General features: G+C 44.5%; 1 protein-coding gene across 1 annotated transcript in view; it reads right to left on the reverse strand.

The window, feature by feature from the left end:
- Positions 1–23,995, reverse strand: part of PPP3CC (protein phosphatase 3 catalytic subunit gamma) — a 76,582-nt gene that overhangs the window by 38,610 nt on the left and 13,977 nt on the right. The window lies entirely within an intron of this gene.

Consider the following 23,995-nt stretch of genomic DNA (forward strand, 5'->3'; position numbering starts at 1 on the left):
AACGTAACCCCACCCCCTGTGGTATTCTCTCAAGCAGCTTCATCAGATGGAATGGCTTCCAATGAACACGTATGTCTCGTCAAGAGTTCATTTGTGGAATTAACGGCCTTTATAAAGTGACTGCGACCATCAGGTGTGTTTTACTGAGGCAGTGTACACAGCTCCATACAGTGCTGAGTACTTGTTCACAACTGCTGTAAGCCAGAATATGGCAAGATCCAAAGGAGCCACTCCACTAAGTAAAGAGAAAAAATAGTCCATTATTACATTAAGACGTGAATCTGTGTCCATCAGGAACATTCGAGGTATTGTCAAAGGGAAGTTATGAAAACCATCAATCGCTATGATGAAATGAGCCTTCATGAGGACCGTCCCATTACAGAAAGCACAAGAATTACCTGTGCAGCAGAGGATAAGTTCATCAAAGTTACCAGTCTCCGAAACTGTAAACCGACAGCACCTCAGATAACAGCCCTCATAAATGATTCAAAAACCTCAAGTAGCAGATACATCTCTGCATTACCTGTCCGGAGAAGACTACGAGAATTAGGCCTTTATGGTCTAATTGCTACAAAGTAGCCACTATTGAGGACAACAAACAAGAAGAGTTGTTTGAGCCAAACAGCACAAGAACAGGACATTAGATCAGTGGAAACCTGTGCTGTGATGAGTAAAAATTTGAGATTTTTGATACCAACCATAACATTTTTGCGAAACACAGCACATGTTAGTGAAGGGTTTCCACCTGTGTGGTGCCCATCGGGGAGGCGCGATGTAGTGGGGGTGCTTTCTTGGCGATTGATTACAAACTTAAGGCACACTTACCCAGCATAGCTACCATAACATTTTGCAACGACATGCAACCCCCATCTCGTTTGCAGCTAGTAGGACAATCATGTGTTATAACAGGACAATAACCCAAATCACACCTGTTGGACATGTAAAGGCTATGTGACCAGGAAGGAGAAGGATGGAGGCAGCGTCAGATGACATGGCCTCCACAATCACCCAACCTCAACAATTCAGATGGTTGGAAATGATTTGGACACAGAGTGAATGGGGTGTAAAGTGGTCATCAGTGTAAAATGGGGTAAGGTGAGGGATCTAAGGTTTCACACATATTTTAGTTTGTTGGACACATGTTTCTCTACTCCTTGTTTAAATATTTTTTCCTTCAGTCTGAAACTACAATTTGCCCATTCCAGGAGAAGGAAGGAGAACCACTGTGTGGACAGGAGTCCAAACTTTTGACCAATACTGTATACATATAATGGCTTGCAAAAGTATTCACCTCCCTTGGCTTTTTACCTATTTTGTTACATTATAACCTGTGTTTAAATATTTTTGTAATCCTATTCGTGTGTGATTCATCGGCACTAAATAGTCACAGTTGGTGAAGTGAGGTGAGAAAAATATTGGCATAAATTAAAATTTATGGGATGAATTAAATGTTGGCATGTGCATATGTATTCACCACTTTTGCTATGAAGCCACTAAAAATTTCTGGTTCGAGCAATTCCCTTCATAAGTCCCATGCTTAGTGATAGGACGTCCCCTGTGAGCAGTCTAAAGGTTACATGTCTGTCAGTCTATACACTTTACCTATTCTGAAAGGCCACAGAGGCTGCAACACCATTAACGAGAGGCATCACTAACCGAACACCATGAAGACCAAGATCTCCAGACTAGTCAGGGACAAGGTTGTTGAGAAGCAAAAGTCAGGGTTGGGTTGTAAATAAATATCCCAATCTCTGATGATCTCCCAGAGCTCCATCAAATCCATTATCATCAAATGGAAAGAACATGGTACCACAACAAACCTGGCAAGAGAGGGCGCCCACCAAACTGCTCAGCCCGGGCAAGAAGGGCATTAATCAGAGACAGCACAGAGACTAAAGATAACTCTGAAGGAACAGTAGAGTTCCCAAGCAGAGACTGGAGTATCTGTCCATACGACCACAACAAGCCGCACAATCCATAGAGGTGGCCTTTATGGAAGAGTGCGCAGCAAAAAAGCCTTTACTTACACACAAAAATTGTAAGGTTCATTTTGAGTTTGCCAAAACACATGTGAGAGACTCTGAAAATGTATGGAGGAAGGTGCTGTGGTCAGATGAGACATATCTCCAAACCCCGGCCCCCCATGTTATAGCCAGTCAAACCTCCCAATTGCTACACCCAGAAACCCCTCTAACCTTATTAATATTCCCTGCATGCCTGCTGTCTCTTTCAATTGTGCCCTTTGGAATTCTCGCTCTGTGTGTAATAAACTCTCCTTCATTCATGACTTCTTCCTTTCTAATTCTCTTAATCTCCTGGCTCTAACTGAAACCTGGATCCAGCAGTCAGACACCACCGCTGCTGCTGCTCTTTCATATGGTGGACTACACTTTTCTCATACCCCAAGATCAGACAACAGAGCAGGTGGAGGCGTTGGTCTGCTCCTTTCACCCAAATGTACAGGTCCTTCTCAAAAAATTAGCATATAGTGTTAAATTTCATCATTTACCATAATGTAATGATTACAATTAAACTTTCATATATTATAGATTCATTATCCACCAACTGAAATTTGTCAGGTCTTTTATTGTTTTAATACTGATGATTTTGGCATACAACTCCTGATAACCCAAAAAACCTGTCTCAATAAGTTAGCATATTTCACCCATCCAATCAAATAAAAGTGTTTTTTAATAGCAAACAAAAAAACCAACAAATAATAATGTTCAGTTATGCACTCAATACTTGGTCGGGAATCCTTTGGCAGAAATGACTGCTTCAATGCGGCGTGGCATGGAGGCAATCAGCCTGTGACACTGCTGAGATGTTATGGAGGCCCAGGATGCTTCAATAGCGGCCTTAAGCTCATCCAGAGTGTTGGGTCTTGCGTCTCTCAACTTTCTCTTCCCAATATCCCACAGATTCTCTATGGGGTTCAGGTCAGGAGAGTTGGCAGGCCAATTGAGCACAGTAATACCATGGTCAGTAAACCATTTACCAGTGGTTTTGGCACTGTGAGCAGGTGCCAGGTCGTGCTGAAAAATGAAATCTTCATCTCCATAAAGCATTTCAGCCGATGGAAGCATGAAGTGCTCCAAAATCTCCTGATAGCGAGCTGCATTGACCCTGCCCTTGATGAAACACAGTGGACCAACACCAGCAGCTGACATGGCACCCCACACCATCACTGACTGTGGGTACTTGACACTGGACTTCAGGCATTTTGGCATTTCCTTCTCCCCAGTCTTCCTCCAGACTCTGGCACCTTGATTTCCGAATGACATGCAAAATTTGCTTTCATCAGAAAAAAGTACTTGGGACCACTTAGCAACAGTCCAGTGCTGCTTCTCTGTAGCTCAAAAGTGGCTTTACCTGGGGAATGCGGCACCTGTAGCCCATTTCCTGCACACGCCTGTGCACGGTGGCTCTGGATGTTTCCACACCAGACTCAGTCCACTGCTTCCTCAGGTTCCCCAAGGTCTGGAATCGGTCCTTCTCCACAATCTTCCTCAGGGTCCGGTCTCCTCTTCTCGTTGTACAGCGTTTTCTGCCACATTGTTTCCTTCCAACAGACTTACCATTGAGGTGCCTTGATACAGCACTCTGGGAACAGCCTATTTGTTGAGAAATTTCTTTCTGGGTCTTACCCTCTTGCTTGAGGGTGTCAATGATGGCCTTCTTGACATCTGTCAGGTCGCTAGTCTTACCCATGATGGGGGTTTTGAGTAATGAACCAGGCAGGGAGTTTATAAAAGCCTCAGGTATCTTTTGCATGTGTTTAGAGTTAATTAGTTGATTCAGAAGATTAGGGTAATAGGTCGTTTAGAGAACCTTTTCTTGATATGCTAATTTATTGAGACAGGTTTTTTGGGTTATCAGGAGTTGTATGCCAAAATCATCAGTATTAAAACAATAAAAGACCTGACAAATTTCAGTTGGTGGATAATGAATCTATAATATATGAAAGTTTAATTGTAATCATTACATTATGGTAAATAATGAAATTTAACACTATATGCTAATTTTTTGAGAAGGACCTGTACTTTCCAAGTTATCCCCCAAGTACCCTCACTTGTCTTCCCTTCCTTTGAGGTCCATGTGGTCAGACTCTACGTCCCCTTCTCCATGCGAGTGGCGGTGGTGTATCGTCCTCCCGGCCCCTCTCATCAGTTCCTGGATCACTTTGCCACCTGGCTTCCACACTTTCTCTCCTGTGACACCCCCACCCTTATCATGGGTGATTTCAACATCCCCATTGCCTCTCCCCTCTCCCCATCTGCTTCTCACCTTTTATCTCTATCCTCCTCTTTTGGCCTCTCGCAGCATACTAACTCTCCAACACATGAAGATGGAAACTCCCTTGACTTGGTCTTCTCCCGGCTTTGCTCAGTGGATGATTTCACAAACTCCCCTCTCCCGCTCTCTGACCACAACCTTCTTTCATTCTCTATCAAGAACTGCCATCCCGCTCAGGTCACCCCCACTTTCCACACCTATAGAAACATACAGGCCATTAACACCCAGAAACTTATGATGAACTTGCAGTCCTCATTGGCCCCTATTTCCTCCATCTCATGTCCTGATTCTGCACTGAAGCATTACAATGAAACCCTGCAAAGTGCTCTGGATGAAGCTGCTCCTCCTATACATAAGACAACTCGGCACAGACGGCAACAACCGTGGCACACGCTGCAAACACGTTTCCTGCAGCGGTGCTCCAGGTGCGCAGAACGTCTGTGGAGAAAATCTAATCTACCCGAAGATTTCATCCATTATAAGTTCATGCTAAAGACATACAATTCTGCCCTTCACCTCTCCAAACAAACCTACTTCAACACCCTCATCACCTCCCTGTCCAATAACCCTAAACGTCTCTTTGACACATTCCAGTCCCTTCTCAACCCAAGAGAGCAGGCCCCAACCACGGATCTCCGTGCTGACGATCTGGCCAATTACTTCAAAGAAAAAATTGACCACATTCGACAGGAAATCATCTCCCAATCTCTTCATACCATGCACTGTCCTCCCTCCCCCACTGCATCTAGTTCACTCTCTGACTTTGAAGCAGTTACAGAAGAAGAAGTAAGCAGGCTCCTTGCATCTTCTCGCCCGACCACTTGCACCAGTGACCCCATTCCGTCACATCTCCTCCAGTCCCTTTCCCCGGCTATCACCTCTCACCTAACAAAAATATTCAACCTTTCCCTCACTTCCGGTATTTTTCCCTCCTCATTTAAGCATGCCATCATACATCCATTACTTAAAAAACCATCCCTCGATCAAAACTGTGCCGCTAATTATAGACCTGTCTCTAATCTTCCCTTCATCTCTAAACTCCTCGAACGCCTGGTCCACTCCCGTCTTACCCGCTATCTCTCAGATAACTCTCTTCTCGACCCTCTTCAATCTGGCTTCCGCTCTTTACACTCTACTGAAACTGCCCTCATTAAAGTCTCTAATGACCTACTAACAGCTAAATCTAATGGTCACTACTCCATGCTAATTCTCTTGGATCTCTCTGCAGCATTCGACACTGTGGATCATCAGCTCCTCGTCACTATGCTCCGCTCCATCGGCCTCAAGGACACCGTTCTCTCCTGGTTCTCCTCCTATCTCTCTGACCGATCCTTCACTGTATGTTTTGCTGGTTCCTCCTCCTCTCACCTTCCCCTTACTGTTGGGGTTCCTCAAGGATCAGTCCTAGGCCCCCTACTCTTCTCGTTGTATACTGCCCCTATTGGACAAACAATCAGTAGATTTGGTTTCCAGTACCATCTCTATGCTGACGACACCCAATTATACACTTCTGCTCCCGATATCACACCGACCTTTTTAGAAAACACCAGTGATTGTCTTACCGCTGTCTCTAACATCATGTCCTCCCTCTATCTGAAACTAAACCTGTCAAAAACTGAACTCCTCGTGTTCTCTCCCTCTACTAACCTACCTTTGCCTGACATTGCCATCTCCGTGTGCGGTTCCACCATTACTCCAAAGCAACATGCCCGCTGCCTTGGGGTCATCCTTGATTCTGACCTTTCATTCACCCCCTACATCCGATCACTGGCTCGCTCTTCTTACCTGCATCTCAAAAACATTTCTAGAATTCGCCCTTTTCTTAATTTCGACTCTGCAAAAACTCTGACTGTTTCACTTATTCATTCTCGTCTGGACTATTGTAACTCTCTACTAATCGGTCTCCCTCTTGCAAAACTCTCCCCGCTCCAATCTGTCCTGAATGCTGCTGCCAGGATCATATTCCTCACCAACCGTTACACCGATGCCTCTACCCTGTGCCAGTCATTACACTGGCTACCCATCCACTCCAGAATCCAGTACAAAACTACTACCCTCATCCACAAAGCACTCCATGGCTCAGCACCACCCTACATCTCCTCCCTGGTATCAGTCTACCACCCTACACGTGCCCTCCGCTCCGCTAATGACCTCAGGTTAGCATCCTCAATAATCAGAACCTCCCACTCCCGTCTCCAAGACTTTACACGTGCTGCGCCGATTCTTTGGAATGCACTACCTAGGTTAATACGATTAATCCCCAATCCCCACAGTTTTAAGCGTGCCCTAAAAACTCATTTGTTCAGACTGGCCTACCGCCTCAATGCATTAACCTAACGATCCCTGTGTGGCCTATTTATAATAAAAAAAAAAAAAAAAAAAAAAAAAAAAAGGTTCCTCGCATCATGTTCTCATACACTTTATGCAGTATTAGCCCTCTGTGTCTGTACTGCTACATACTTAGGCAGGTAACTGGTTCATGCAGCTTTACATGAACACCTGAGCCTTACACTATAGCTGGTCCGAATAACTAAGGCAATTGTTACCATCCACCTCTCGTGTCTCCCCTTTTCCCCATAGTTTGTAAGCTTGCGAGCAGGGCCCTCACTACACTTGGTATCTGTTTTGAACTGTATTTCTGTTATGCTGTAATGTCTATTGTCTGTACAAGTCCCCTCTATAATTTGTAAAGCGCTGCGGAATATGTTGGCGCTATATAAATAAAATTATTATTATTATTATTATTAAATTTGAACTTTTTGGCCACCAAGGTAAACCTTATGTCTGGCGCAAACCAACACAGCTCATCACCCCAAGAACGCCATCCTCACAGTGATACATGGTGGTTGCTGCATGTTACATGGTGGTGGGGATGTTTTTCGGCAGCAGGGACAGTGAAAATGGTCAGAGTCAAAGGGAAGATGGATGGTGTGAAATACAGGGATATTCTTGATCAAAACCTGTTTCAATACTTCAGTGATTTGAGACTGGGACGGAGGTTCACCTTCTAACAAGACAATGACCCAAAGCATACTGCGGAAGCAACACTCGAGGGGTTTAATGGGAAATGTGTAAATGTTTTGGAGTTTTCTAGTCAAAGCTTAAAACTTAATCCAATTGAGAATCAGACTTCAAGATCGGTTTCCTCTGGTGAACAGCATCAAACTTGAAGGAGCTGGAGAAGTTTTGCCTTGAGGAGTGGACAAAAATCCCAGTGGAAAGCTCAGAGACTTATCCAAAGTGACCTGTAGCTGTAATTGACGCAAAATGAGGCTCTACAAAGTACTGACTTTAGGGGGGTGAATAATTATGCACACTGAAGTTTTCAGTTATTTTATCCTATTTGCTGTTTTCGTCACAAGAAAAAGAAAACCAAATGTTCACAGTTGTAGGCATGTTTTTACATGAATTGATGCAAACTCTAAAAAAAAATTAAAAAAACAGGGAAATTTCAGGTTTTGAGATGGCAAAACACAAAGTGCCAAGGGGGTGAATACTATTGCAAGCCACTGTATATATCCCACACACACACGCGGAGGACAGGAGAACAATGAGGACGCTCCATACATCGCTCAGACAGAGCGGCGTACACACACGGTGCCTGCTGGTGCCGAGGAACACAGTATTCCCAAATATAGGGTCTGTCTGTGCAGTTTCTGTGGCAATGCCAAGGGGCTGTCAGTGTGTGAGGAGCAGAGCGCTAATTACATGGCAGGGAGAGAAGCAGCCCCCACAAGACATGGCTGCCCTCGCTGCCGCCGCCGCCGCACAAGTGTATGTGTGTGGGATAGAGATGTACATCCCAGGGAAACAGAGAACACGCGCTGTAACCCTTTCACTGCACAACCCCAACAGGGACACGGGACACCCTGAAGATGGGCGGCCATGCATCGGGACAGTCATGTGCACTGAATGCATTGTAGTAAGGCCCTAACATCACTGCACTTTAATGAAATGTCTGGGAGGTTTCTGAAAAAAGAAATTCCCCAGGATCAGATGGCAAATATCCCAGGTACCCGACATACTCCACTCTCCTACTTCCTACACTTCTGGAGGTGCCGGGGGGCGGATGAAAGCGCAGGAAAGCCAAGAGCTGAGATTACAGCGGTCTATTAAAAAAGAAAGAAGGTGGGAGGTACTGACACAGGCCCAGACCCGTGCTGTAGATTCCAGTGATTTATCTCACCCACTTCTGGATTCACAGTAACACTGCTCAGTACTGATCTATAATATTTTCCATGCTGCTTCTTCAACTGTGCTACATAGATACAGACGTGCAGGGATTGATAAAATGGATCAGAAATTTACATCTGCTTCTTTATGAGACTTCATGTTCTGAATGTAGATTTGAAAGTTTCTATGAAAAAAAATAACAAAAAAATAAATGAAAAGTAAATTAATTTTTTAAAGGAATTTCATCACCAGCAAAACCCCAATAAGTTATCGTCTAGGTTGACCATAAGGATACAGGACACCTCTATTCCTTTCTGAAATCATATGCATATTAAAGCCCTTTCATCAGGAGCGCACCGCTCCCCAGCCTCCAGACTTCCTTTTTGTAGGGGGGGGCAGTGCGCTCCTGATTACTGACAGTTCAGATCAGCGGCATTGTTGCCCTACTGTAAGTCTTACATCCTCGGCATTCAGGACACTGACACTGATCATTTTCTATTTCTCTATTTTATGGTGTTCTTTTTAAATACGGTAACTGTCTTGCCAGAGCAGAAGGAGGGTTTTGTTATAATAATAAAAAAAAAAGCACAAGCACTTTAAAGGAAATCTACACCAGGTTTTTGCCACCTAATTGGACATGTCACTTACTGGGCTGCCTGCTGTAGTTTTGATAAAAATCAGTTTTAGCAGCAAGAGACTATCACTACAGTACTAGTAAACCTGCTGCCAGGTAGTTCTCCTGCTCTGTATAACCTCTCCCCCACCACTGATAGCAGCTTTCTGCCTATGCACAGTGTACACAAAAGCTGCCAATCGGGGATGTGGGTGGGGTTATACAGAGCTCGGCATTCAGAGAACTGCTAGATTTCCAGTACATAAAATAGGGATTTTATCAAAGCTGCAGCAAGCAACCCAGTAAGTGACACATCGCTGGAATCACGGTCTCTATTCCCTATCACCTTGCTCTCAAATGGGATAAAAGATATAAAAAATTTTTTCAAAAAAGCACAGAAAAGGTGACATAAGACTTGCTCAGCAAATAGGGGCATTTGTTACATAATCCCGTCAACACTTTGGCAAAAAGGAAAGCATTAGAAGGCCTGCGGACTAATATAGATGCTACTAGGAGCAGATTGGATTGGATAAACTTTTGAGATTTTTTTTTTTTTACAATTAAATGCATGTACTTGTGGCTAAAAATCATCATCGAACCTGGGTTTCATGAAATGTTTTTGCACCGTGTGGCTTTTACAGGCTTTGTTTCCCTGTAAATTCATCTTTGATGTGGTCTGTGGTCATAAAGCAACCGAGAGGAGCTCAGAAAAAGATAAAGGAGTTACAGGCTCAGAACATCGCAGCGGCACACTGACAGATTCTCAGTTAACTCATTTTGTAGCCAGCAAGGTAATGTACCACAGAGGCAAACCATGGCTTCTGTTAATAATGTCAGTGAGAAAATAAGCTGATAATCTGTGACTGTATCTGTGCAATGCATGGAGGCCGCTGGTGTGTACAGACCTCTATACAGGAGGTGGTGCTGGGAGGTCGGAGAATGCTGCACCTGTTCCTCAAGGTTACGGGCTGGTGGCATGTGAGGACAGATGTTGATAAATATACACACAGATATAGTGTCCATAGTTGAGATGTACACTGATACCAGACGGCGTCCCCCCTCCCTCCGATAATTAGGGCCTCCGAGCAGTCAGGAGATGGCAGGCTCTGCAGCTAAAGGTGCAATAATCCTCCCCCTGCCGTCCGCAGATCTGCTCTCTAATGCCAGCGCGCTGGGCGAAGCCGCACACCTGTACGATGCCGCCCGAGACGGGTCACTGCTGGAAACCCTCCGACATGGGACCACGGCCAGACTGCGCCCACAAGGAACGCACACAACCCCTCTATGTCACACACAGAAAACCAAAACCAAAGCTCGGACAAAGTCGCCGGACAACCGTGATATTTATTTAAAAAAAAAAAAAGTCTATAATTAAGGAAGTATTTCCTTATCATAAAACTTACAGTCGTCTTACGGACAAAGTACATTTTAATTAATATATCTTAACATATTATACCAATATTTTATTCTATGTAAAAGCATATGGCTCAATGGTCTAATTTAAATATGTAATAACAAGGGATAAAAAAAACCTAGAATAATACAGATAATAAAGTGTGATGCAAACAAAAGTGCCCCCAAACACAGCAGGATACCCCCACAATGAATTCCGCCGCACGCATGGTATGATGACCCTACTGTACCCCCTCCCTCAGTCCCCCAACAGAGAATGGTGACCCCATCACAGTATGATTCTCCAACTGTAATGCCCACACAGCCCTCCGCACAGTATAATGGTCACAAAATGTGCTCCATACAGTGTAATTGGACCCACATAGCCTTCCATACAGTATAATGGGGCCCTGCATCGCATTCCATACTGTATAATGGCCCCTCATAGTGCTGCATACAGTATAATGGCCCCCACGTAGTGCTCCATCCAGTATAATGGCCCCACATAGTGCTGCATACAGTATAATGGCCCCCACGTAGTGCTCCATCCAGTATAATGGCCCCACATAGTGCTCCCTTAGAGTATAACGGCCTCCAAATAGTGCTTCATACAGTATCATGGCCCCACATAGTACTCCATATAGTATAATGGTCCCACATAGTGCTCACTTAGAGTATAATGGGCTCCCCATAGTGTTTCATACAGTATAATGGCTCCATATAGTATAATGGCCCCACATGGTGCTCCATACAGTATAATGGGCCCCACAGTGCTCCATGGAGTGACGCAGATAAACCGGGTGTTCTTTTTAAAGCGAACAGCTCTCTGCTATCCCCCTATCATCCTGACAATTACACGACTGACTGACGAGCAACGGAGGAGGCCGCAGGCTATTTTCCCTAATAGGCCGGTTATCGGGAAACTAATAGTGAGAGTATGGTATGGCACCTCTGATTCCAATGCATGGAATATATGTTTCCCCATAGTTTGTAAGCTTGCGAGCAGGGCCCTCACTCCTCCTGGTATCTGTTTTGAACTGTATTTCTGTTATGCTGTAATGTCTATTGTCTGTACAAGTCCCCTCTAGAATTTGTAAAGCGCTGCGGAATATGTTGGCGCTATATAAATAAAATTATTATTATTATTATTATTATATACACCCGATATAGTCATTGCGAACTCCACAATAGCTCAAGACTACTCATCGCCACCACCAGTCGTGTTTTATACAGGCTGACTGTAGGCCGGGTTCTGGTAGCGTATTGCTTCGGCGTGTGGTTTACAGAACAAAAGTAACAGAACTATTACATTTTATATTTAATCTAAAACGATAGGCAGTGGGCAAAACAGTGGATAGGGGACAACATAATACAGCATATACAATTACAGAAAATAAAAGGGATTAACAAAAGAATTTACTACACCAATCACAGTGATGATTCAGTTTTGGATATGTTTAGTGAATGGGATTCATGCATACACCAATGTGTATCTCACAGGACCACAGATCATAATTTGTCTGGACCTTTTATCAGCATCTGAGTTACACAAACACATCCCCATTGATGACCTCACGTGGGTTGGGTTGTAGGATGTTCTAAGCCCATCAGGATTTCATGAAATTCTTAAATTATGCAATATCTTCACTCCTGATGATTGCAGATGTTCGAGATGGCGCCATATTTCTTTAAATCTGGATTTTATTGTTCCCCAGAGACCAAACATGACATGGCCGTTGTCTGCTATCTGCCCGCTATTGACTTGTGGTTTATAGGCAGGGATTACAGTTATGAGAAAACATTCATCTTCTTCCCCGATTCGCCCCAAAGCTGAAAATGTATGTCTCATCACATGTACCTTTGTTATCCAATCCTCTGAACAGACCTTTCCTGCCTTAACATCATGTCCAATCTATATACCTTTGTCTATGCACAATAGATATCCTAGTTGACACTGCTGGAGCTTTTTAGTTAAAAAAAGGAGATGCCTGCATGTTAATTAAGATTGTCACTATCCAGCTATAACTAATTTACTGCTTCTTTATGTCCATTGTAACAGTCTAATTCTAAGACTCAGACAGTCAGTTATTTATGCTACTGCAATTCCGTTTGAGAGGAGGAAGAAGGGGCGTGAAGGCCCCCCTCTCTAGGGGCTTCAGAGATTTTAATATTTTATATGACATGCTCCATACAGAATAATGGTCCCACATAGTGCTTCATGCAGTATGATGGGTCCACATAGTATTCCATACAGTATAATGGCACCACATAGTGCTCCATACAGTATAATATCCCCACATGGCGCTCCATACAGTCAAATACCCCCACATAGTGCTCCATACAGTATAAAGGGCCCTACATGGTGCTACAACTATCTATATATATATAATCGTCTAAGGGGCACTTCTGTCTGTTTGTCTGTCTGTCACGGAAATCGCTGATTGGTCACGGCCGGCAGGAACGGGCACAGTCCGGCCACGAATTCGCCCCTTCCTACTCTGTCAGTGCCCCCTCCATACTCCCCTCCAGTCAGCGCTCACACAGGGTTAATGGCTGCGTTACACTGCGTTATGTCGCGGTGTAACGCAGTCTGTTAATGCTGCTATTAACCCTGTGTGACCAACTTTTTACTATTGATGCTGCGTATGCAGCATCAATAGTAAAAAGATCTAATGTTAAAAATAATAAAAAAAAATAAAAATCATTATATACTCACCTTCCGGCGCCTTTCCCGCTCCTCGCGACGCTCCGGGCCGTGCAAGACCGCTACGTCATCATATCGCGAGACCGCAATGCATTCTTGGGACCGGAGCGCCGCGAGGAGCATCGCTAAACGCCTTGCCTGGATTCGGGGGCCGCCGGAAGCTGAGTATATAACTATTTTTTATTTTAATTCTTTTTTTTTTTTTACAGGGATGTGGTGCCCACAATACTATATACTACGTAGGCTGTGTCATATACTACATGGGCTGTGCTATATACATCGCTGTGCTATATACTATGTGGGCTGTGTTATATACTGCGTGAGCTGTGTTATATACTGCGTCTCAGTGCTATATACTACGTGGGCTGTGCAATATACTACGTGGCTAGGCAATATACTACGTGGCTGTGTTATATACTGTGTGAGCTGTGCTATATACTATGTGAGCTGTGCTATATACTACGTGAGCTGTGCTATATACTACGTGAGCTGGGCAATATACTACGTGGCTGTGTTATATACTGCGTGAGCTGTGCTATATACTACGTGGCTGTGTTATATACTACGTAGCTGTGCAATATACATGGCTGGGCAATATACTACGTGGCTGTGTTATATACTACATGGGCTGTGTTATATACTACGTAGGCTGTGCTATATACTGCGTGGGCTGTGCTATACACTGCGTGGGCTGTGCTATACACTGCGTGGGATGTGCTATACACTGCGTGGGATGTGCTATACACTGCGTGGGATGTGCTATACACTGCGTGGGCTGTGCTATATACTACGTGGGCTGTGCTATATACTACGTGGCTGTGTTATATACTCCGTGGGCTGTGTTATATACTCCGTGGGCTGTGTTATATACTACGTAGCTGTGCAATATACATGGCTGGGCAATATACTACGTGGCTGTGTTATATACTACATGGGCTGTGCTATATACTACGTGGGCTTTGCTATATGCTACGTGAGCTGTGTTATATACTACGTGTCCTGTGCTATATGCTACATGGCTGTGCTATACACTGCGTGGGCTGTGCTATACACTGCGTGGGCTGTGCTATACACTGCGTGGGCTGTGCTATACACTGCGTGGGCTGTGCTATACACTGCGTGGGCTGTGCTATACACTGCGTGGGCTGTGCTATACACTGCGTGGGCTGTGCTATACACTGCGTGGGCTGTGCTATACACTGCGTGGGCTGTGCTATACACTGCGTGGGCTGTGCTATACACTGCGTGGCTGTGCTATATACTACGTGGCTGTGCTATATGCTACGTGGCTGTGTTATATGCTACGTGGGCTGTGCTATATGCTACGTGGGCTGTGCTATACGCTACGTGGGCTGTGCTATATTTCTCTGCTGTATCTGTGCATCATGAATCGTGGTATGTGTTAAAGAGGGGGGCCCACTGAGACTCTTTCGCCCGGGGCCCTCAAAAACCTGGAGCCGGCCCTGGCTTCACTGACTGGTCACGCCCAGCCAGCCGCAAACAATCAGCGACAGCCACAGTCCGGCCGCGAATTGGCGTGGAATTTGAACCACGCTTCGCTATTTAGGAAGCGCCCGGCCGAATCCTGTGTATAAATTTCGTTATTCTGAAAACTTCATAAATAAACTACACACATATTCTAAAATACCCGATGCGTTAGAATCGGGCCACCATCTAGTATAGTATAATTGGCCCACATTAAAAAAAACAAATACTCACCTCTGCCCATCTCGGTACAGCAGGTGCAATGATGTCATTACAACACGCCCGCTCTTACGAGATGTGCAGAGGATCTGTGCTGACGCTCCCTCCTCCATCATTACTTTCAACTGTATTGGCCGAAATAGCTGAAAGTGAACCCTGCAGGCCAGAGTTTGACAAATGTTATCTAAAATGAGGGCAGCAAAGCACCAAATTGCAACTTCCCCATGCTCCCGTATATAAAATCATAGTAACATAGTTAGCAAGGCCAAAAAAAGACATTTGTCCATCCAGTTCAGCCTATATTCCATCAGAATAAATCCCCAGATCTACGTCCTTCTAAAGAACCCAATAACTGTAAGATACAATATTATTGCGCTCCAGGAAGACATCCAGGCCTCTCTTGAACCCCTCGACTGAGTTCGCCATCACCACCTCCTCAGGCAAGCAATTCCAGATTCTCACTGCCCTAACAGTAAAGAATCCTCTTCTATGTTGGTGGAAAAACCTTCTCTCCTCCAGACGCAGAGAATGCCCCCTTGTGCCCGTCACCTTCCTTGGTATAAACAGATCCTCGGAGAGATTTGTATTGTCCCCTTATATACTTATACATGGCTATTAGATCGCCCCTCGGTCTTTTTTCTAGACTAAATAATCCTAATTTTTCTAATCTCTCTGGGTATTGTAGATCCCCAATCCCCTTTATTAATTTTGTTGCCCTCCTTTGTACTCTCTCTAGTTCCATTATATGATTCCTGAGCATCGTTGCCCAATGCTATACACAGTACTCAATGTGTGGTCTAGCCAGGGATTTGTACAGAGGCAGTATAATGCTCTCATCATGTGTATCCAGACCTCTTTTAATGCACCCCATGATCCTGTTTGCCTTGGCAGCTGCTGCCTGGCACTGGCTGCTCCAGGTAAGTTTATTATTAACTAGGATCCCCAAGTCCTTCTCCCTGTCAGATTTACCCAGTGGTTTCCCGTTCAGTGTGTAATGGTGATATTGATTCCTTCTTCCCATGTGTATAACCTTACATTTATCATTGTTAAACCTCATCTGCCACCTTTCAGCCCAAGTTTCCAACTTATCCAGATCCATCTGTAGCAGAATACTATCTTCTCTTGTATTGACTGCTTTACATAGTTTTGTATCATCTGCAAATATTGATATTTTACTGTGTAAACCTTCTACCAGATCATTAATGAATATGCTGAAGAGAACAGGTCCCAATACTGACCCCTGCGGTACCCCACTGGTCACAACGACCCAGTTAGAGAATATACCATTTATAACCACTCTCTGCTTTCTATCACTAAGCCAGTTACTAACCCATTTACACACATTTTCCCCCAGACCAAGCATTCTCATTTTGTGTACCAACCTCTTGTGTGGCACGGTATCAAACGCTTTGGAAAAATTAAGATCTACGACGTCCAATGACTCACCTTGGTCCAGGCTATAGCTTACTTCTTCATAAAAACTGATTAGATTGGTTTGACAGGAGCGATTTCTCATAAACCCATGCTGATATGGAGTTAAACAGTTATTCTCATTGAGATAATCCAGAATAACATCCCTCAGAAAGCCTTCAAATATTTTACCAACAATAGAGGTTAGACTTACTGGCCTATAATTTCCAGGTTCACTTTTAAGGGGCCTACACTTTCACTTATGATTCTTTTACTATTGATATAGTTGAAAAACAGTTTGGGATTAGTTTTAAGGTACTGTTACACTGAACGACTTACCAACTATCACGACCAGCGATACGACCTGGCTGTGATCGTTGGTAAGTCGTTGTGTGGTCGCTGGAGAGCGGTCACACAGACAGCTCTCTCCAGCGACCAACGATCAGGGGAAAGACTTCGGCATCGTTGAAACTGTCTTCAACGATGCCGAAGTCCCCGGGTAACCAGGGTAAATATCGGGTTACTAAGCGCAGGGCCGTGCTTAGTAACCCGATATTTACCCTGGATACCATTGTTAGAGTTAAAAAAAAAAAAAAACAACAACACTACATACTCACTTTCCGATGTCTGTCACGTCCCCCGACGTCCACTGTGTCAGCGCCGGCCGGCCGTAAAGCAGAGCACAGCGGTGACGTCATGACGTCACCGCTGTGCTCTGCTTTACGACCGGCCGGCGCTGACACAGTCAGTGCGGGAAGCTGACGCCGGGGGACGTGACAGACATCGGAATGTGAGTATGTAGTGTTTTTTTTTTTTTTTTTTTACTTTTACAATGGTAACCAGGGTAAATATCAGGTTACTAAGCGCGGCCCTGCACTTAGTAACCCGATATTTACCCTGGTTACCAGTGAACACAACGCTGGATCGGCGTCACACACGCCGATTCAGCGATGACAGCGGGTGATCAGCGACCAAAAAAAAGGTCCTGATCATTCCCCAGCGACCAACGATCTCCCAGCAAGGGCCTGATCGTTGGTCGCTGTCACGCATAACGATTTTGTTAACGATATCGTTGCTACGTCACAAAAAGCAACGATATCGTTAACGAAATCGTTATGTGTGAAGGTACCTTTACTCTCCTTAGCAATGTGCTTCTCTGAGATGTTGAGAAATTCAGGCTCCATCTTTTGAGATTTGAGGGCGCTACACAATTTTAACCTGTACAATCCATAATTTTACCTAGAGATAAGTGGCAACGCGGCACCACTTATCTCTACCTTTCTGGGTTCAGAAGAGCCAGGGCTATGAGGAATCACATGTCTGTGGCCATTTGACTTGACCTTCAACTTGTAAATCTAGTAAATGTCAAGTCTTCAAACATACGGACCCCCCAACCCAGCGCTGCTCATCAGCTCATATGACTTTGCGGCTTTCTAAATCCAAGTGCTCAATTAACCAACGTCTGTTTAGAGCAGCCAGAATAATTAGCCATAGCAATAAAACCTTCTGACTAACATAATATACGTTGTTCGGTTCGGCTTCCACGGAACTGACTTGTTTTATCAGCACATTCCACAGTTGATCGTACAGAATATGATCTGGGGGAGATCTGGGATCAGTGCAAAGTATGAGATTGGATTTGGCTAGGAGAATGGAAGGCGTTTAAGTCTCCTCATACTGGCATGTCAGACCTGGCTTGTCACTCTCCACAAGGAGAAACCGTACCCCTTAGACCTTAGTCTTAACCTCTCACCTAGCCAAATCAGATCTCATACTTTGCACTGACGAGGGGCAATACCCCGAATCACCGTGTCTACAAATTGGGATTCTATTTTGGCTTTTGTCCTCAGTCATATTGCAAGGCTCGTTAAAGGGTCGATATTGACTTGTAAGATTGCTCTAAGAGTTCAAGTTATCTTCCTCTGTGAAGAGACAATTTGTACATTGGGAATTTATGTAAGTAGAAAGTATTTGTGAAGTGATAAATGGTTTTCTAATTATTCTAAAAATACAAATCTGAAAATTGTGACGTTCATTTGTATTGAGCCCCCTGTAGTCGGATACCCCTAAATAAAATCCCGAGTCACCAACTGTCTCCAGAAGTCACAATTAGTAAATTGAGTCCACCTATGTGTAATTTATTCTCAGTATAACTACAGCTGTTCTGTGAAGGCCTCAGAGGTTTGTGTGAGAACATTAGAAATCAAACAGCATCATGAAAACCAAGGAGCCCACCAGAGAGGTCAGGGATAATGGTGAGGAAAAAAGTAAAGCAGGGTTTGGTTATAAAAATAGATCAAGCTCTGAACATCTCACTGAGAACTGTTCAGTCCTTCATCCAAAAATGGAAGTAGCATGACAACTGCAAACCTATGAAGACATGGCCGTCCACCTAAACGGACATCCCAAGCAAGCAAAGCACTAATTAGAGAAGCCACCAGGACCCCATGGTCACTCTGGAGGAGCTGCAGAGATCCACAGCTCAGATGGGAGAATCTGTCCACATGACAACTGTTGGTCATATACTCCACAAATCTGGACTCTATAGAAGAGTGGCAAGAAGAAAGGCATTTTTAAAGCATAAAGCCATAATTAGTCCCTGTAGTGCAGCGATATCCGCATTGTGCAGTGATGACGCAATGACCCGGGAAAGTTCAAAGCAAAATGTCTCTTTAATGTTCAAATCACAAAAACACAGCACAGGATAACTTCCGGATCGCAGCCAGGAACCATATCCTCTGAATTGCAGTCACTAAACGCGCCAGGCACAGGACAGTCTACCTTCGAGACCGGTTGCCGTGGTCGACTACACTGTCGTGTTAATGTTCTACTCGAACAACTACACAATAGCCTACGGATTGCAGCCGGGAACCATATCCTCCAGTTTGCAGTCGATAAACACGTCAGTCCACCTCAGAGACCCGTTGCCGTGGGCGACGGCACCGCTGTGCATGCTGTGGGTGCCAGGCCTTTCAGCTGCCTTAGCTGTTTGGCTCCGCTGGCCTGTGTTGGTTGCCTCACACAGGTGGAGCTGAGCTCTGAGAGCCTTCTGCTCTGTATTCCTGCCAACACCAGACTGACACTGACCCTGACACACCCAAACCCTTTACTGCAGGGCTTTTAACTAGAATCCATGGCCTTCAGCCATATGGAAAACCCAGCCAGGAATGAAACGGACTGCACGACTACCATTCTGTAGTCCATCTGAAAACACAAAAGCCCAGAGCAGGTTTTCCCTAAATCTGCCTTGGACAACTAGCATGTCCAAGACCTATACTCACTTTTATTCTGCATTGCAATCACAGCTACGCCTGTGACTGCAATGCACTCCCATGGCCTCAATACGCCTCCTTGCACATCCTGGGGGGGAACACATCGCAACCCCTACATTTAACACCAGTCACTGCCTCACAGTCCTGTTTTCAGTTTTGCAAAAAGTCATGTAGGTTACACAGCGAGCATGTGGAAGAAGGGGGTCTGGTCAGATGGAACCTAAGTAGGGAAGCTGGTCAGAGTTGATGGAAAGATAGATAGAGATAAATACAGGGAAATCCTGTTGGAAAACCTATTAATGGCTGGAAAAGACTTGAGACTGGGGTGTAGGTTCACCTTTCAGCAGGACAAAGACCCTAAACATCCTGCCAGAGCTACAATGGATGGTATAGATCAAATCACATTCATGTGTGTGAACGGCCCAGTCACAGTCCAGACCTAAACTCATTGAGAATCTGTGGAAAGACTTGAAAATTGCTGATCACAGACGCCTCCATCCAATCTCACTGAGCAAGAGCGAGTGTGCAAAGAAGAGCGGGCAAAAAATTTCAGCCCCCCAGATGTGCAAACCTGGTAGAGACAGACCTCAAAATACTTGTAGAAGTAATTGCAGAAAAAGGTGGTTCTACAAATTATTGACTCATGGGGGCTTAATACAAATGCACGTCACAATTTTCAGATTTTTACTTTTAAAATAATTAGAACACCGCGTATCATTTCCTTTACGCTTCACAAATACTTGCGACTTTGTGTTGTGTTATTACATAAAAATCCAAATAAAATATATTTAAGTCTGCGGGTGTAACGTAAAAAAATGTGAAAAGTTCACAGGGTATGAATACTTATTCAAGGCACTGTATGCACCAAAATGCCACATGTACAGATGTTAATCTCATGGGTCCATTCCTATTTATGGGTACGGTAGAGGGTTATACCCAACTGGGCAAAAGATCTTGCTGATCATTGAAAGGGTCCAGCCAAGGGGGTCCTTCTAAAGTTAGTTTTAACCATGCTTGTTGTCTGGGTCAGACAATACATTTGGGTAGTAAAAAAAAAGTATCCAAATGTACAATATAAGACATTGTGCCTTTTAAGGGATATTCAGGATTAGAAAAACATGGATACTGTTTAAATAATAATAAAAAAAACAGCGCCACCTCCACCCATGGGATGTGTCTGGTATTGCAGTGCAGCTTTACTGAAGTAAATGGAACTGAGCTGCAATCTACACATAACTTGTGGAGAGGGGTGAAGTTGTTTTAGGAAAATAAAAAAGTTTTATGGGCCCGATGTATGTGCAAAACTCTTTCCCTAGAGCGAAGACGTACATGGAGGTTCCTCATCCGCATTACTCCACGCTTTTCCCAATGTGTCCCAATCTAATGGGTCACAATTTGGAATTACAGCTATTGCCTTGAGACTCCAAAACTTGCGCCGCCACGGGCCTGTCTGCACTGTTTTTTGGCACAATTCAGCCAGGTTTTTTCCCTATCCCTGATAACCCAGAAGGTTTTATTGTATGACACAACCCATTTTATGGCCGAGAAGGCAGAGATTTTATGGCCCAAGGATGGCAATAAAGATATATTTTCCTAAAGTCAGGACAGAGAGGAGAATGAATAAAGTGGCTGAGTTCAGCCCTGCCCATGTAGCCTTTCGGGGTAATAAGTCATGTGAGTCCATGTATCGTGGTGCTAGGGGGTACTGCTTCTCCTTGTGGAGACCACCAGATGGGCTTAGGAAGGTTTACAGTGCGCCATGGGAAAAAAGCTATGCAAATTAGCTTTCCTCCAGCTGTCTCTCTAGTGCCACCTACTGGAGGGGTGCAGTCAGAGCAGAGAGCTACCTGCACTTTGTCTCGTTAGTACCCTAAGTGCACCCAATCTGGGCAAATAATGGGTGACGAGTATGAGGGAGTACTCCGGCCTCACTACTACACCCCAAATCTTCCCAATACCATAGCTAGGGGGGCACAGGAGGGGAATACTGAGGATCCTGTTCTCCTCTTCCACCTGTCTGTCCAGGGGTTGGCCACTAGTTACCTGTCCCCATGCTGCATCGTCCTACCAGGGGGAGGATTACATGGGGATAGAGACACTTTAAAGCCTCTCCATACACACACACACCTCTGAGCAAAGCTGCTGTGTGTGGGGGAGGAGGGCAGGAAATCCTATTAGTGAGTCAGGAGGGGGAGGGAGATCCCAGATCAGAACCCGTAGATTACCCTGCAGAGAACTGTCTTTGGGATAGTCGTCTTATACAGAGCACGGCGGCGGAAAATGTATTCCAAATGCATGCAATTTATGGGAAAACTAGGTCATATCTGACAGCGCGTGAAAGACTTTCATCCGAAAACAAAAAAAAAAACCCATTCTAATGTGATAGGTGCTCATGGGCTCCTGTCTGGCTGGAACGGATCCAGCAAAAGCGAACTCAGATGTGATCACATCTTCACCTCTAATGAGGTGTAACCTGTCAGGAAAGTGCAAGCAGCGGCAGATTGGGCCCTCAATCCAAACCAAACATGACAGGGGGCTGATGTAACACCCCTCTAAGGGTGCATACATGTTACACAAAGGTGATGATTTCAGCCATATTGGACGCTCGGCGGGAGGGAAAGTTTACATCAAACGATCCGATGACACTGAGCTAATGTATGGGGTATGTCCTGTGCGGCATATGTGGAGTTATTATTTATTATGCATTGCTTATATAGCAATGCAAGACTTTACACGTGCTGTGCCGATTCTTTGGAATGCACTACCTAGGTTAATACGATTAATCCCCACAGTTTTAAGCGTACCCTAAAAACTCATTTGTTCAGACTGGCCTACCGCCTCAATGCATTAACCTAACGATCCCTGTGTGGCCTATTTATATAAAAAAAAAAAAAGAAAAACAGGTTCCTCGCATCATGTTCTCATACACTTTATGCAGTATTAGCCCTCTGTGTCTGTACTGCTACATACTTAGGCAGTTAACTGGTTCATGCAGCTTTACATGAACACCTGAGCCTTACACTATGGCCGGTCCGAATAACTAAAGCAATTGTTACCATCCACCTCTCGTGTCTCCCCTTTTCCTCATAGTCTGTAAGCTTGCGAGCAGGGCCCTCACTCCTCCTGGTATCTGTTTTGAACTGTATTTCTGTTATGCTGTAATGTCTATTGTCTGTACAAGTCCCCTCTATAATTTGTAAAGCGCTGCGGAATATGTTGGCGCTATATAAATAAAAATTATTATTATATTATTATTATAGCGCCATCTTATTCCACAGCACTTTACAGACATTATCATCAGTCCCCAATGGGGCTCACAACCTACATTATTATTATTATTTATTATTATAGCGCCATTTATTCCACAGCGCTTTACATGTGAGGAGGGGTATACATAATAAAAACAGGTACAATAATCTTGAACAATACAAGTCACAACTGGTACAGGAGGAGAGAGGACCCTGCTCGCGAAGGCTCACAATCTACATTCCCTATCAGTATGTCTTTGGAATGTGGGAGGAAACCGGAGAACCCGGAGGAAACCCACGCAAACACGGGGAGAACATACAAACTCCTTGCAGATGTTGTCCTGGGTGAGATATGAACCCAGGATCCCAGCGCTGCAAGGCTGCAGTGCTAACCACTGAGCCACCATACAGTGCTAACCACTGAGCCACCATACAGTGCTAACCACTGAGCCACCATACAGTGCTAACCACTGAGCCACCATACAGTGCTAACCACTGAGCCACCATACAGTGCTAACCACTGAGCCACCATACAGTGCTAACCACTGAGCCACTGTGCTGCCAAAAATAACAGTGGCCACACAACTCCCTGTATACATGAACGCTCATACTGGCTGAGCATTCGTGTGTCTTCAAACATAAAATGTGAAGTAATCTGCTGCCTGACGAATGTGGCACTGTAATATAACATAGCCCATCCCCCATTGTAATATAACATAGCCCATCCCCCATTGTAATATAACATAGCCCATCCCCCATTGTAATATAACATAGCCCATCCCCCATTGTAATATAACATAGCCCATCCCCATTGTAATATAACATAGCTCATCCCCCATTGTAATATAACATAGCCCATCCCCCATCATAATATAACAAAGCCCACCCACATAGTAATATAACATAGCCCATCCCCATTGTAATATAACATAGCTCATCCCCCATTGTAATATAACATAGCCCATTCCCCATCATAATATAACAAAGCCCACCCACATAGTAATATAACATAGCCCATCCCCATTGTAATATAACATAGCTCATCCCCCCTTGTAATATAACATAGCCCATCCCCATTGTAATATAACACAGCCCATCCCCCATCATAATATAACACAGCCCATCCCCCATCATAATATAACACAGCCCATCCCCCATCATAATATAACACAGCCCATCCCCC

The sequence above is a fragment of the Ranitomeya imitator genome, chromosome 4 (genome assembly GCF_032444005.1).
Source record: "Ranitomeya imitator isolate aRanImi1 chromosome 4, aRanImi1.pri, whole genome shotgun sequence".
Lineage (NCBI taxonomy): Eukaryota > Metazoa > Chordata > Amphibia > Anura > Dendrobatidae > Ranitomeya > Ranitomeya imitator.